Below are 14,468 nucleotides of genomic sequence, written 5' to 3' on the forward strand. Positions count from 1 at the left end.
TGACAAAATCTATGACCTTATTAAGTTGGAATAGTTCTTGTCATGTAATTGATAACTGTGTTGTAGTTCAAGATTTCATCTCATCTTTTTTAATGTCTAGATACAATTATTATCATTTAATTCAAGGAATGGAAAAGTTAAACACTTCTTGTTGGAATAGCGTGTTTTAGTGACTGGAGAGTTAGAAGGGAGACAACTCTTTCATGATTGTGTTACTGGACAAGTTTGTAGCTGTTTGGTGATAGACAAAATTGAAAAATAAAGCGACTTACCACTGGCCAACTCCGTCCATCGTAAACATCTACCACGAATCCTTTATTCTCCTTCATGGTAATCCTGTAGAAGATAGAAATATGTATTGACAACACAACCAAGTCAAAGCACGCTGCTTATCTATAATTATTTTGATACATATAATCAAATCTTTAATTTTAAGAGAAAATATCCTGTATTTACAATATTTCTCGTCAAAATCAAATAACTATGAAGTTCAACTCTGTATCATTGAAGTGTGAATATTGCCTGAAAAAAAAACCAACATGATAAAAAATACAAACATACCATTGTGTTTCATAATTCTAAATTTAATTATAATTCTTAACTGTATTTTTTGATAATGATACTTTTCAATTTAAATGGCCCTGCGATTGCGTGTACCCTACCAATACTACACCTGAAAGAAAGTCGCCACACAAAATGCTGACTTTGTCATAAATTTCACAACAGAGGAGGGGAATATAATGCTGCCATAAATATTTACAGTTCAATGAAAGCTGTTACATCATATTAACAAACAACAGAAAGTTTGGTCTTGATAAGCGGTTGGTGGTCTATGAGTGTAAACTCGGTTACATTATATTTAGTCGTGACAGGCGGGTCCTTCCAGGGTGCAGCGCAGTATGTGATGTGGTTCATGAAATATAAAACGTAGGAATTCTGCTTGAGTTTGTGTATGACCATCAACACTAGTATTGGGTGGTCACGCAGAAAATAGAACCAGAAAAGTGTTGTAAATCACCGCAGATCATTATGTTTTTCCATATGAAGGTGATTTATGCGAATTAAGTTGTTATATCCAGTAGGGTTGGAGTTTGGGTTGAAATAGGTTTGAAATTTGGCCTTCATTCATCCTTGTGTGTCCTAGCTAGTTTCTTCATTCTTGAGGTCTTCAAACTAATTGATAATTGTGTCAATACTGACAGGCAAGTTCAAGCTCCAGCTCAAGTTTTACTTTGATATCTTGGACTTCTCTAATAAGATGAAAGGACAATTAAGTTTAACATTTTGTTGTACAGACAAATAGAAAAGGAATATACTTAATGACCCCCCCCCCCCCCCCCCCTCCCCATAGGTGGCTTTTTGTTAGGTTTGTCACAAGTCAGCTGACTCCCTCACCTCCCTCTCTAACACACCTACACCTAAGCTAGACAGTCAGGATCATTTTGAGGCAGGGGCAGGGAGTTCCTTGTAGTAGCTGGTGGACACCTCATTCAGTAATATATAGAAGACCCATTGCATGATATCCCGAGAAATTAGAGTAAAGTTTCTTGTTCAAAGACACAACCACAGCAGTACAGGACAGACAGTATTCTGAGCTTAGAAACACATAACTGCTTGCACTCTGGAGGCCCTTTGCATGCCATCCAGAGAAATTAGGGTAAAGTGCTTAGTCCACGATCACAACATTGACAGCACAGCTCATTCCTGATCCAACATTTAATTCATACAAATAAAGTTTAATAATAAACTCCAGCATATATCTAAAATCATTTCTCAAGTTACAAAGAAATTCCTGGTGATATTTCAAGATATCAGTCAAAGAGATCTGGGTTAATTCAAAATTTTAAACGTTTCCCAATTAACCTCTATTAAAGAATCTGCTTACCTGGACTTGACGGAGATGAAATGGATCAAGTTTCTTCAAAAGTAAGTACAGAATCTAATGAGCACACACTTTTAACTCCCTATTGTATTTCTTGAAATCTTGTAGCGATTAAATTTCTCATTTTTTCTCTAGATACAATGGGCCTCTATACATTCATTCAAGCCGCCCCGGTAAATATTCTTAAATTTTGATATTTTCAATAATGAAAAATTTGTTCCTAGTCAAATCTGGAATGTGCAAAATATGTATTTAAATTGTTGTTAACTTTTAACACTAACTGGGTCTTTTGTCAAGGTATGATCCCAAACGTAAACATCTTGCTGATAATATATCATTAAATTTGTAATGTTGTCATCTTTAACATACACAGAACTACAAACTACATGTAGTAATACAACCACTATAAATCATACAGTAATTTTTTAATGTATAATTAATCAGGTGACATTTCATATTCTGAACGAAGTCCACAGATGTTGAAACATATTGTACTAGCTAGGTTGTACTTTCTGAACCAACACTAAAAACCCTGAAAATAACATATAACATGCAGATACAGTGGGGATATCTGTGACGATTGTTATCCAGCGTAGGTCTGCACCGTTTTAATTGAAAACTTTTTCTCTAGAAATAATCGTACGAGTATATCATATCCTGTTAAACACTGGGCTTTATGCTATAGAAATTGATTGCTCCTGAATTAAGCTTGCAATGCTTATTCAAAACGCACACTTTTAAAATAGCCTACATGTAATATGCTAATGAGGCTGGCCATCTACAGAATAACATAGTGTATTAGATATGAGATACAAGAGTATTTATTTAAAGTTGTATGTAATAACAGGAAACTGTTTTAACTACCTGTGGTTCAGCATCAATCAAGGTGAGACAGGTTAATACAGATATACATACATATGTATGACATTTCTACCTACCAGCTCACCTGCTACCAAAGTTGGGACATTGTGATATTTCAACCCAATAAGCTAAAACCATTAACTTTTGTTTCAATGTATTAGATAAAGGGTGGGATGATGTGGGACAATAACATTTGTGAATATTTTTACTGAACTATTAGAAATTGATGGACTTATTACCAGGCATGGACTTATTGCCAGGTATGTGCTTATTACCAGGTATGGACTTATTACCAGACATGGACTTATTGCCAGACACAGGCTTATTGCCAGGTATGGGCTTATTACCAGGTATGGGCTTATTACCAGGCATGGGCTTTTTGTCAGACATGTACTTATTGCCAGGCACAGGCTTAATTATTACTAGACATTGGTTTATTGCTTGTCATGGGCTTATTACCAGATATGGGCTTATTGTCAGGCATGGGCTTATTGTCAGGCATGGAATTATTCCCAGACACAGGCTTATTACTAGACATTTGTTTAATGCTTGACATGGGCTTATTACCAGATATGGGCTTATTGCCATGCACTTACTGTCATGCATGGACATTGGTTTATTACCAGAAATGGGATGATTGTCAGGTACTGACTTATTACCAGACAATTACCAGGTATTACCGGACAAGAAACACTACAATTCTTTCGCTAACCTTGCCACAGATACAGTACTTCCTCAAGTGAAGCCCGTTTGGTCTGTGATGTATAAGTTTCTTCCCTGTAAAAGGGAAGTTGGTCAGTCCCCCAGCCACGTAACCTCAGGTGAAGATCCGAGGTGCGTGGTTCGATGGCCTATACTCATGTCAGTTCATGTTTCTCAGGAAGCTGAGAAACAAGTCAGTCTGTGCTAGCTGTCGTGGTTGTGTCCCTGGGTAAGGCAAGACACTTTACCCTAATTGCTCTGAAAGGCAAATTAAGTGAAGGGCCTCTCGTATGTTGTTCAGTGATGTAGTCACCAACTACTACAATAAAACGCCACCTCAAAATCACCCTGGTTGTTCATGGGGCGATAAACCCCGTCAACTAAACACCTTCCCTGTATAACGAAATACATGTTATTCTCTGAACTGTGATCCATCAATATATCAATGTATACACGACAATTACACGTAAATCAGTAATTACAATAACCACACAAAAACTTGATTAAACATATATTTACTACGTAATTTTACAGAATTATAAATCTAACGCATGTCTAGTCATCGTAAATCTCGCTATACAGTTGTTCTTTAAAATGTCACACACACGTCAAGTACATAAATCTATCTGTCACACATTAATCGAACTACGCATTCTTACATGACTTTTATTATTTGTAGAACCACTGAGCTGTTGTCTTTTTTATGCTAGCTCACAACGCCTAATGCTATAACGATGATGGATTAGAGTGACCTACCTTTTTTAATTTGTGTTTTCATGACATAATTTTATAAGATATTTATAATTATTTTTTGTAAACATAAGAAATATTTCAACTCCACCATAAAACCAATTGGGAGAAATTGGATTAAACATTTGAACTAAACAAGAGGTCAAACAGGCCTGTATTGCTTACTTTTTATGGTGATTGAAATATTCTACATTTAATCTTGAAATGCTAAGAAAATGATTTGAGTATTACAGTCAAAGTTCATAAGTTGACCCCCTGCGCTTATTACAGGATTATTTTCGTAAGCAGATACAACTGATAATTAAGAAATGGAACAGTGTAATATCATATATTTGTATCCCTTATCAAAAATGTACGTATCAGATACTTTTTTGATGGGCGACACACTCTGGGCTCTCACAAGTTTCATCAACTTTTAAGGTAAGAAAAACCCCTTACTTAAAATTTTTCATAGGAAAATCTTTCAGAATTAAAGGAAATTTTCATAACTAAGAATTTTACCTTCAATCAATAATGCTTTCCAATGGAGAATTTCATGTAAAAGAATTTCCTTATATCAAGGAACATTTATGAAAATGTGGTCTTGTTAATTGTTACCATAATGAACACCTGATTTTGGTTGTACCTGTATTTTGACTTAGTCTATTGGTTCTATAGTTGTATTTGTACAACCATTACTAGCCTTACGGATGTTATTGACTGTGTATATCTATCCTTAGTCTATCGGTATTTACATTTTCCACCTGTTTCTGTCTCTAGCACCATACGATCACAACAACATTTAGACAGAGGATATCTAATTATCAAAGAGTCCAAAGTTTGACTATAATCCTACTGTCTGCTAAAACCCTCAGCTCTACACATACATACAGGTACGTTTGGGGATTTACGAAATTGACAGAGGGTTTTGGAATCATTCCATTGCGACAACTCTACGGTATTAGTTGTGACGACATGTAAACATGAGATTATCCAATTTGTCTGAAATCTGACGAGTAAATATGTTAAAATCACTGTGGTTTTATATAGTTACCACAATCTTGTAGTGACAAATCACAAATGTTTGTTAAATAAATATTTGTACGGATATGTATCGATTCCAATATAGATTACATTCTACAGCTTAAATATACCTAGACATTTTAACGAATTCTTTAACTTTGAAATGAGGGAGGGATAGTGGGTAAAACCATTCCAACTTAACTCTTTACGTACTCATTCAAATTTCGCGGTCGCTACCGGAAGTGAATGCTGGGTAGGTCCTTTGTGTATTGGAGCATATGGCTATCACATCAGACGTCGATAAAACGATCTTTTACTGATCTTTTACTGTTGTATAATGCTTAATATTAAATGAAGTTTATCATATGGAACAAGTTCTGAGTACGGAAACTCTTTTACCCAATTTTTCCTTTAAAATACGGCGAAATCACCAGGCAGAATCGCGGGAAATGACATGTTAATCGGCACATGTGTCACACATGTGCAAGAAATCACGCAGCCAAAACATCGTTTTTTCGGTGTGTAAAAATATTTTACATATTTCTTACTTATTTTGATGATAAACGTTACTCAATTATATATATATTATCGTTTTTAATGATTTTATTGTGTTTAACACCTCAACAATCTCGCAGAAAACGAAAGTAAATTTGAGGCCGCCATTTTGTAGCTATGTAAACAGCTCAGCATGAACCGGCGGAATTCTTTGAAATAGACAATCTTAACGAATGAATTATGCTTCTGGTACGTAAAATATACCATCAATACAATATTTACATTGCTTTTTATTTCTTAAAAACATCATTTCCGTGTCAATTCCTTCGTATGACTATGCTAAACCAGCAAGTAATATCAACATCTTTCGCGATGTTTTACGACGATTTGAGTCGTCACAAAGGATGGAAGGCATGTTAATTGTGACGTGTGTAGTCGTCATGAAGGATACAAGAGCACATTTTTGTGACGTCTGTAGTCGTCGTGAGTACGGAAAGAGTTAATGTAAAAGAAAAACAGTTAGTCACACAAAATACACTATGACCATCATATCAATGTTTGAATCTTTCAAAATCTAATTTTACAGAAGATTGAAAATGTAATAATCAGACTCAGACTCGAACTATAGACCTCCAAACTCTAGATGGACACGTATTTGAGCTCCCTGGCCACTGACGTTCAGCCTAGTCCTGTTCCGCTACATTCTTCCCTCTTTCAGCAAAGTCTTTGATGCCGAAGACATACACAAGACCCGTTATATAACCTCTGTGGGTATAAGCTGGGCATTGGATGTAACAGGAGAGGGAAAATGCATGACCAGACTGGGACTCAAATCCTTGACCTCTGAAATCTAGATGGATGCTTATCATTTGAGCTACCTGACCACCAGCGCTCAGCCAAGTCCAGTTCTGCTACACTATTCTTCCACAATATGTACCGAGTAGGAAAAGTGCCTGGACTAAAGTTTAATGCCCTTGATATAATTTTGGAATCCTCAATGTCCGGTAGAGTCTACCTAAAATTCTACTTGGAGTTTACCAGGAATCCACCCCGGTTCCTTATCGATTTTTCCTTATTCCTGGCCCTAAAAAGCTTCATCAACATTCCTTAAACTTATTTTATCTATAAGGAAAACAATGTAGGAGACGACGAAAATTTTCTTCAAATTTGAATTGTTCTCCTGTGGAAAATTTTAAGTTATGGAATTTCCTTCAGGACTTGCATATATTTTTCTCACACATATATATATATATATACCTCTTTCTACCTATCTATTTATACTTATAACATCCTGTATATTTTGTATATAAATTCCATCTCGTTCAGCCATCATACAGGCTCTGATAAATTGACCTTACAATACCTACTTTCACTCCCACAACAAGACAGTGACCCCTATATACCTCTATTGAAAATGTTTCCCAATAATTCTTGCATAATTTCAGATTTAGTTAGCGTATAGTCGAGTATAAAAATCTCAGTTTACATTACTACAAGACAAATTGTGAACGAGATTCTTCTTCACAGCCAAGGTGTCCATACGAAAATCAATTTAACAGGTTCTTGACCTATGTAAATGTACTAACACATATATTTTCATTTCTCATTCAACATTTTTTAAGCCTATGCTTTGTCAACAAGGCAACCGGAGTCCAAGTCCTACAACTGACTGTGAGGCCAGGTTTTAATTTAAAATGATTATTTGAAATGGTTTATGTTCCTTTATGTACTCAGAGAAATATTGGACAAATATTCTCAATCAAAAGCACATGTACAGTAGTGTATATATGATATAATTCAATATTGGACTTATAATCAAAGAAAAGGTGTTAAGCATTAGCGAAAAGCACCGTTGGGAGTATTTTCCAAAACTGAAAACTGAGACTGTGCTTGAATAACATGTGGTTATAAAAATACACACAGTGAAATAGAAAGCATTGTCTTCATTATTGTGGAATTTTAATCACTGCTCTATGGTCGTGGGTTGTAATGTCATTTTTTCTTCAAATGAAAACTTTTGTTACTCTAAATTGTGTTATGCCGAGGCAACCAATCAAAATCATATATTCATCTGTTAGGTTTTGTCATGGTTTTTGATTGGTCAATAAAATGACTTGTGAAAGAATAATCCTTAGACTTATGTCGGGCAGGAAAATACAGATAAAATAACATATGTATGGGTTGAGCACCCTTAAAGAAAAATTTGTGCTCCCTCCAAATTGACTTTGATGCCCTTTTAGGGCTTACCTGTCAAACAGATTGGCATCAAAAAGGATCAGATTGAGAATTTATCTGATAAATTGTGGCCTTTCATACAAAAATTACCATATTTATGCCATTTCTGATGATTGCAAAACATTTGTATAGTATCTGTATCAACAGTATGACTTCTCACTCCCATTCACAACCCCTCGCTTAACGGCTTCTCGTTTAAAGACGACACACATTACGTCTGCAATCTTGTATACGCTTTATCTCAGATTGTGTAGGAATGTGTTTTCCAATAAAACATCCTTTTCACTGATCTCCTAATGACAGAGTAGTTGACATGCATAAGTGTCGTTTTTTCTAGGCCTTCAATTATAGACCTCTGTCGCTCTAAAGTGTGCTGTGCAGAGTTAACCAATTAAAATCCTCTACTCCACAGTATCCCATAGTTTTGTCATTGTTTGAAATTTGGAATCGTTATGCTTTCTAATTTCTCTTTGAAGGCAGCTCTTGTTAACAGATATAATTCAGTTACAAATCCGTGTTGTATAATCCATTCAAAAAGTGAAGTTACCTTTTGGGTACTTCCATTATGTTACATCTTTTACCCTGAATTTGTAAAATCAGACTTTCTGAGGATATTGAAAATAAAAAGATTCATTAACACATAGTGAATACTGTCTAAACAAAAACTGGAACAATCAATCTTTAAAATATTAAATCAGTGAAACATCTGCCAAGACAATTAACTTTCTTGTGTCAAGAAATATTTTATAAATTTGTGCAGACAAGCCATTTTGACATGTCACTTCCATTAATTAAAAGACATAACCAATGTTACGAGACCACTTTTAAACTGGACATTACAATTATTTCTATTGAAGGTGTACTTGGAGATCCCTTACTTTTCAACTTCTTCATAAACTTGATGAGATAGTCTCTGTCTCTGAATAAAGGTTTGAATCAATTAACCATCAATCCCATATCCCATAAAATAATGGACCAATTCTTTCTGAATAAGGATTGTTTCACCAAGCAGACGATGGTCAGACTCCCGTAACAATAACGGACCAATATTCAAAGCTCACTTTCTCAATAAAGGTTTACCGGTATCTTAATGAATCAACAATTAATTGGGACAACCGGCCCTTACAATGAAGAACCAACTATTCAAAGCTCAGTTTCTGATCATGAATAAAGGTTCTTATCGAGTTATCAATTAATTATGACACTCGTTACAATAATGGACTAACTTGTCAAAGCTCACGTTCTCAATAACGGTTCATCTAACCGAGTTTAATCAGGATAACACTTACCATAATGGACTAACTTGTCAAAGCTCACGTTCTCAATAACGGTTCATCTAACCGAGTTTAATCGGAATAACTCTTACCATAATGGACTACATTGTAACTTGTCAAAGCTCACGTTCTCAATAACGGTTCATCTAACCGAGTTTAATCGGGATAACACTTACCATAATGGACTAACTTGTCAAAGCTCACGTTCTCAATAACGGTTCATCTAACCGAGTTTAATCGGAATAACTCTTACCATAATGGACTACATTGTAACTTGTCAAAGCTCACGTTCTCAATAACGGTTCATCTCACCGAGTTTAATCGGGATAACACTTACCATAATGGACTACATTGTAACTTGTCAAAGCTCACGTTTTCAATAACGGTTCATCTAACCGAGTTTAATCGGGATAACTCTTACCATAATGGACTACATTGTAACTTGTCAAAGCTCACGTTCTCAATAACGGTTCATCTCACCGAGTTTAATCGGGATAACACTTACCATAATGGACTACATTGCAACTTGTCAAAGCTCACGTTCTCAATAATGGTTCATCTCACCGAGTTTAATCGGCGGATAGCGCTTACCACAAAGGACCAAATTGTTGAAGCTCACTTTCGGAGTAAATTACCGTTTGTCTGAATCACTATTGGGTATCAATTCATTATCAACAATCTTGATTTCTCACCAGGAAACTTTCCTAAAAACTTAAGGCTGAAATAAAGCTTTTGTATCATTCTCTGTGTGCCCAAATAAACATGGTATACACCACAGGTACTTGTAGGTATATATTTTGTGAGATCAGACAAGACTCGGTGAAGACAATGTAACCAGGCCTATACTACATACTAATTTAGGTACTCCCTACCACAATCCCTTCTACTCACTATATACATGTATACATAGTATATATATATGTCTTTTTGTACCAACACTATAGAGGTTTGTGTACATTTGTTTGATATCATAATGCTTTGTTCTTCGCATTACTGCCACTTTGTATGTTGGAGGACAATTAGCAAAGACACGAAAACTGGAAAAAAAAGCGTTTCCATGGTGATGAAATATCATACATGCATCCATACTAATAAACAGATATGCAGAGCTAACAGTGAAAGAAAGTAGGAAAGCATTTCTTCCTGTTAAGTGCTCAGGCAGGAATCTAACACAATCTCGAGCGTGATGATCCACAATTACCAACTCTCAGCCAAAGAAATGTGCTCTGCCTGCTGAGTGACACAGACCAATTTGCGACTTTTCATACACTCACACAATCATATTGCACTCATTCAAGATTGCCGTCCGATAGTCCTTAAACTTGCACAAGTACAAGTCACACTGACCCATTCCATCAGCTGAGTGACAGAGATTGTAGTTAACACTATGTACAAGCCATACATTTCGTCAGCTGAGTTACAGAGTCCATATCTAACACTATGTACAAGCCACACCGACCCACTCCATCAGCTGAGTGACAGAGACTGTATCTAACACTATGTACAAGTTACACTGACCCACTCCATCAGCTGAGTGACAGAGACCGTATCTAACACTATGTACAAGCCACACCGACCTGCTCCATCAGCTGAGTGACAGAGTCCGTATCTAACACTATGTACAAGCCACACCGACCCGCTCCATCAGCTGAGTGACAGAGTCCGTATCTAACACTATGTACAAGTTACACTGACCCGCTCCATCAGCTGAGTGACAGAGTTCGTATATCTAACACTATGTACAAGCCACACAGACTCACTCCATCAGCTGAGTGACAGAGTCCGTATCAAACACTTTGTACAAGTCACACTGACCCACTCCATCAGCTGAGTGACAGAGACTGTATCTAACACTATGTACAAGTCACACTGACCCACTCCGTCAGCTGAGTGACAGAGTCCGTATCAAACACTTTGTACAAGTCACACTGACCCACTCCATCAGCTGAGTGACAGAGTCCGTATCAAACACTATGTACAAGTCACACTGACCCATTCCATCAGCTGAGTGACAGAGACTGTATCTAACACTATGTACAAGTCACACTGACCCACTCCGTCAGCTGAGTGACAGAGTCCGTATCAAACACTATGTACAAGTCACACTGACCCACTCCATCAGCTGAGTGACAGAGACTGTATCTAACACTATGTACAAGTCACACTGACCCACTCCGTCAGCTGAGTGACAGAGTCCAAATCTAACACTATGTACAAGCCACACTGACCTGTTCCATTTACACTTTAATACGGTATTTACAGGATTCAAAAGTAAACTTATATTTTTCTAAACTAATTTTTAATGCTAATTTAAATGCTCATGATTTTGGATAAATGTCCATGACACAAATATTCACCTTTTACTTTTAACATTGACAACACAACATTAACAGTGATTCTATAACTACACACAACAATCCTCTAATTATGATATGGAAAACACCAGCATTGGAGACCTTAAAACCAATGTCAAACAGAGATCAAGTTACTGTGGATAATGAATTTTAGCCACGACATAACATATACAAGTATTTATTTAAACAGACTGTAGATGGCGTTTGGTGAATGTGGTTACCAAATATGGTTACATTTTAAAAACGAAAATAAGATATATCTAGATTCTCGTCCTTTTGTGTTTTTGCCCCAAAATACAAGAATCAGCAATTCTTAAATTTCATTTGTGTTCCATATCCTCGTCTTTTCGGCTTGTCGACCCGACAAAACACACAGTAATTATCAAACCATAGTTTTCGTCTGATTTCTGCCATATTGTTTTCGCCTCGACAGAATGTTAAGTCGCATATCTATGGGGCAACTTAATTCATCCTGATAATAATGGTGTTTTCGCCCAGACAACACAGATAACTATTGTAATGACCCCCCCCCCACCCCCCCAAATAAAAAAAAACCTAATTCGGATTACAGCAATACATCATAATACATCACAAACAATTTGTATTACCTTGTACCTGACAGCATGTCAAATATTATATCCTTGTTTATAGTTCGCTGTGGTGATGGTCTCTCATGTAGTAATAATCCATGGAATATTCTCATAATTTCATTCAGTTGTTAAAATTACATGCAGGTCATTTAACGGGATAGAATTCTTCCAGCTCACTAATTGAAATCAGATTCACAATTGTCTGTATATACATCCACAGAAAATTGACACGGAACAGAATTCACCGGTCGAACAGGACCACAGCACAACCAATAAATCCTCTTCAGGAAAAAATGAGAATTTTTTTTTCTCGAAAATGATAACCAGGTGCTTGATCATTTAAGATTTCAATAATTAATGTCCTTCCAATTATGTGAATGCATTGGAGCTCCCTCACAATACACAAACAGGTGAATCAGAGTATAATATACATCAATATAAATTTTCCAGGTAAAAATTTAGGAATATATAACAACAAAAATATGGTGAGCTCTGTCACCTGTTCACCTGTCCACCTGGACAAACACAAGGGGAGTGGGACATAGTGACCGTTGATGACCGGTGTCCAGGTCTGGACAACAGGGCGTAATGATCATCTAACAAAGCCAACATGAAATTGTATTGCCTGGCCAATTGCAATTGCCATGGGGCAACAGAGAATTGTTCATAACATCATATGGGAAATTTATGACACTGAAGAACATAAAAATTACCATGTTATAATACCTAATTAATAACCCATCACCAGCAATATATCAATATATACCTGTCAACTCTCCAGACAATTATTGGCCTCAGTGGACTGCCTCCGGGGAAACTTGGATTCTAGACCAAAGGCCCGCACACCTTACCCACAGGGAAGTCACACCCGACTACAAACCTATACACACATTACCCAGGGGAAGTCACACCCAAATACAAACCCATTCACATATTACTTACAAGCGAAACGGATGATTCAACCATTTCTCACACTAAAAGAATCCAGTGCTATATATCCCAGCTTTATAATCATAAAGTTTTATATTTTTTACACCATACAATAGAAACTGTTGTCAGAAATATGTTTTTAATTGCCCTGCAGGTAATAAATTCATATCAACATATTCAATGGTATATATATATATAAACCAATATAGGTACTGGATCCTAACAAATAAATGTTGGATGCGTAATATATATACGGTGTATGTATAATTATATTTTCAAACAACATTCTAGTATAGCCACAATATAAATTTACAACTCCTGATCAACATTTATATATCTCAATGAAGATCTGTATCTTTTGTTTTCCTACAATGTGGCGACATGTAACGATCCAGGCCATGACAGGTCTATGGGACTATATAAATATCTTACAACCATGATTCAGAATATTGATAAGAAAATATCAAAAATTTCACACATGAGCTTGTTGCAAATAGTAATTTAGGAGTTTGGATTTGTACAATAATTAAGACATATGCTTTTGAAAATTTGGACTTAAACCTGAAAAAATGAAAACTTGAACTTGTAAATTAGACATCTTTGATTACCAAATTACTAAAATCCTTTACCATTGAATTACACTGTTTCCTCTTTATACTGTAATATGTAAACAATTGTTCGTTATTTCAAATTAAAAACAACAGAGAAGATAATTTCAAATTAAAACCATGAAGAAAATACTACAAAGAAAATAATTTCAAATTCAAAGCTACGAAGAAAATTATTTTGAATTCAAAGCTATGATGAAGAAAACAATTTCAAATTCAAAACAACAAAGAAAACAAAATATTTTCAAATTCAAAACTACTAAGAATATCATTCAAAATTGAAAAGTATAAAGAAAATGATTTTGAATAATATAATGAACCAGAGAAAAATCTTCAGAATGTAGATTATATTTTATCATATATCTACCCCTGTTTGTATACACTCTCTCGAATTTCCTTTATCTACAAAATGTACTTAAATTGTAAATTATATACCCCAGCGAAGGGTAACAACATTCTTGGGAATGGCTGATTGACAGTACAAATCGTAAACAATTTCCATGATGTGGTAAGAATAACAATAGGTTCAATGGAATATTTCCACCTGTGATTTCTCCGTCACATTACAGTTAATGAGAGCATATCAGGTTTATAGACCCACTTCAAAGCGTAGGTGTTAATATATACTGGCTGATAAATTGACCAGGATATTTCATCAGGAAAATTTCTAAAAGAACATTGTTCCGTGACTTTGTGTGACCTCTGCAACATTGAGTGTTTCGGAGATTTTAACCTTGTCAAGACAGAAGTGTCTCCCAGTCAATATAGAAGTATATCACTGCTGT

At 35.7% G+C, this 14,468-nt stretch overlaps 1 pseudogene; it reads right to left on the reverse strand.

Annotated features, from left to right (window-relative positions):
- LOC117317343 overlaps positions 1–12,441 on the reverse strand; it is a 92,240-nt pseudogene extending 79,799 nt beyond the window's left edge.
- Positions 12,442–14,468: the final 2,027 nt, after the last annotated feature.

The sequence above is a fragment of the Pecten maximus genome, chromosome 19 (genome assembly GCF_902652985.1).
Source record: "Pecten maximus chromosome 19, xPecMax1.1, whole genome shotgun sequence".
Lineage (NCBI taxonomy): Eukaryota > Metazoa > Mollusca > Bivalvia > Pectinida > Pectinidae > Pecten > Pecten maximus.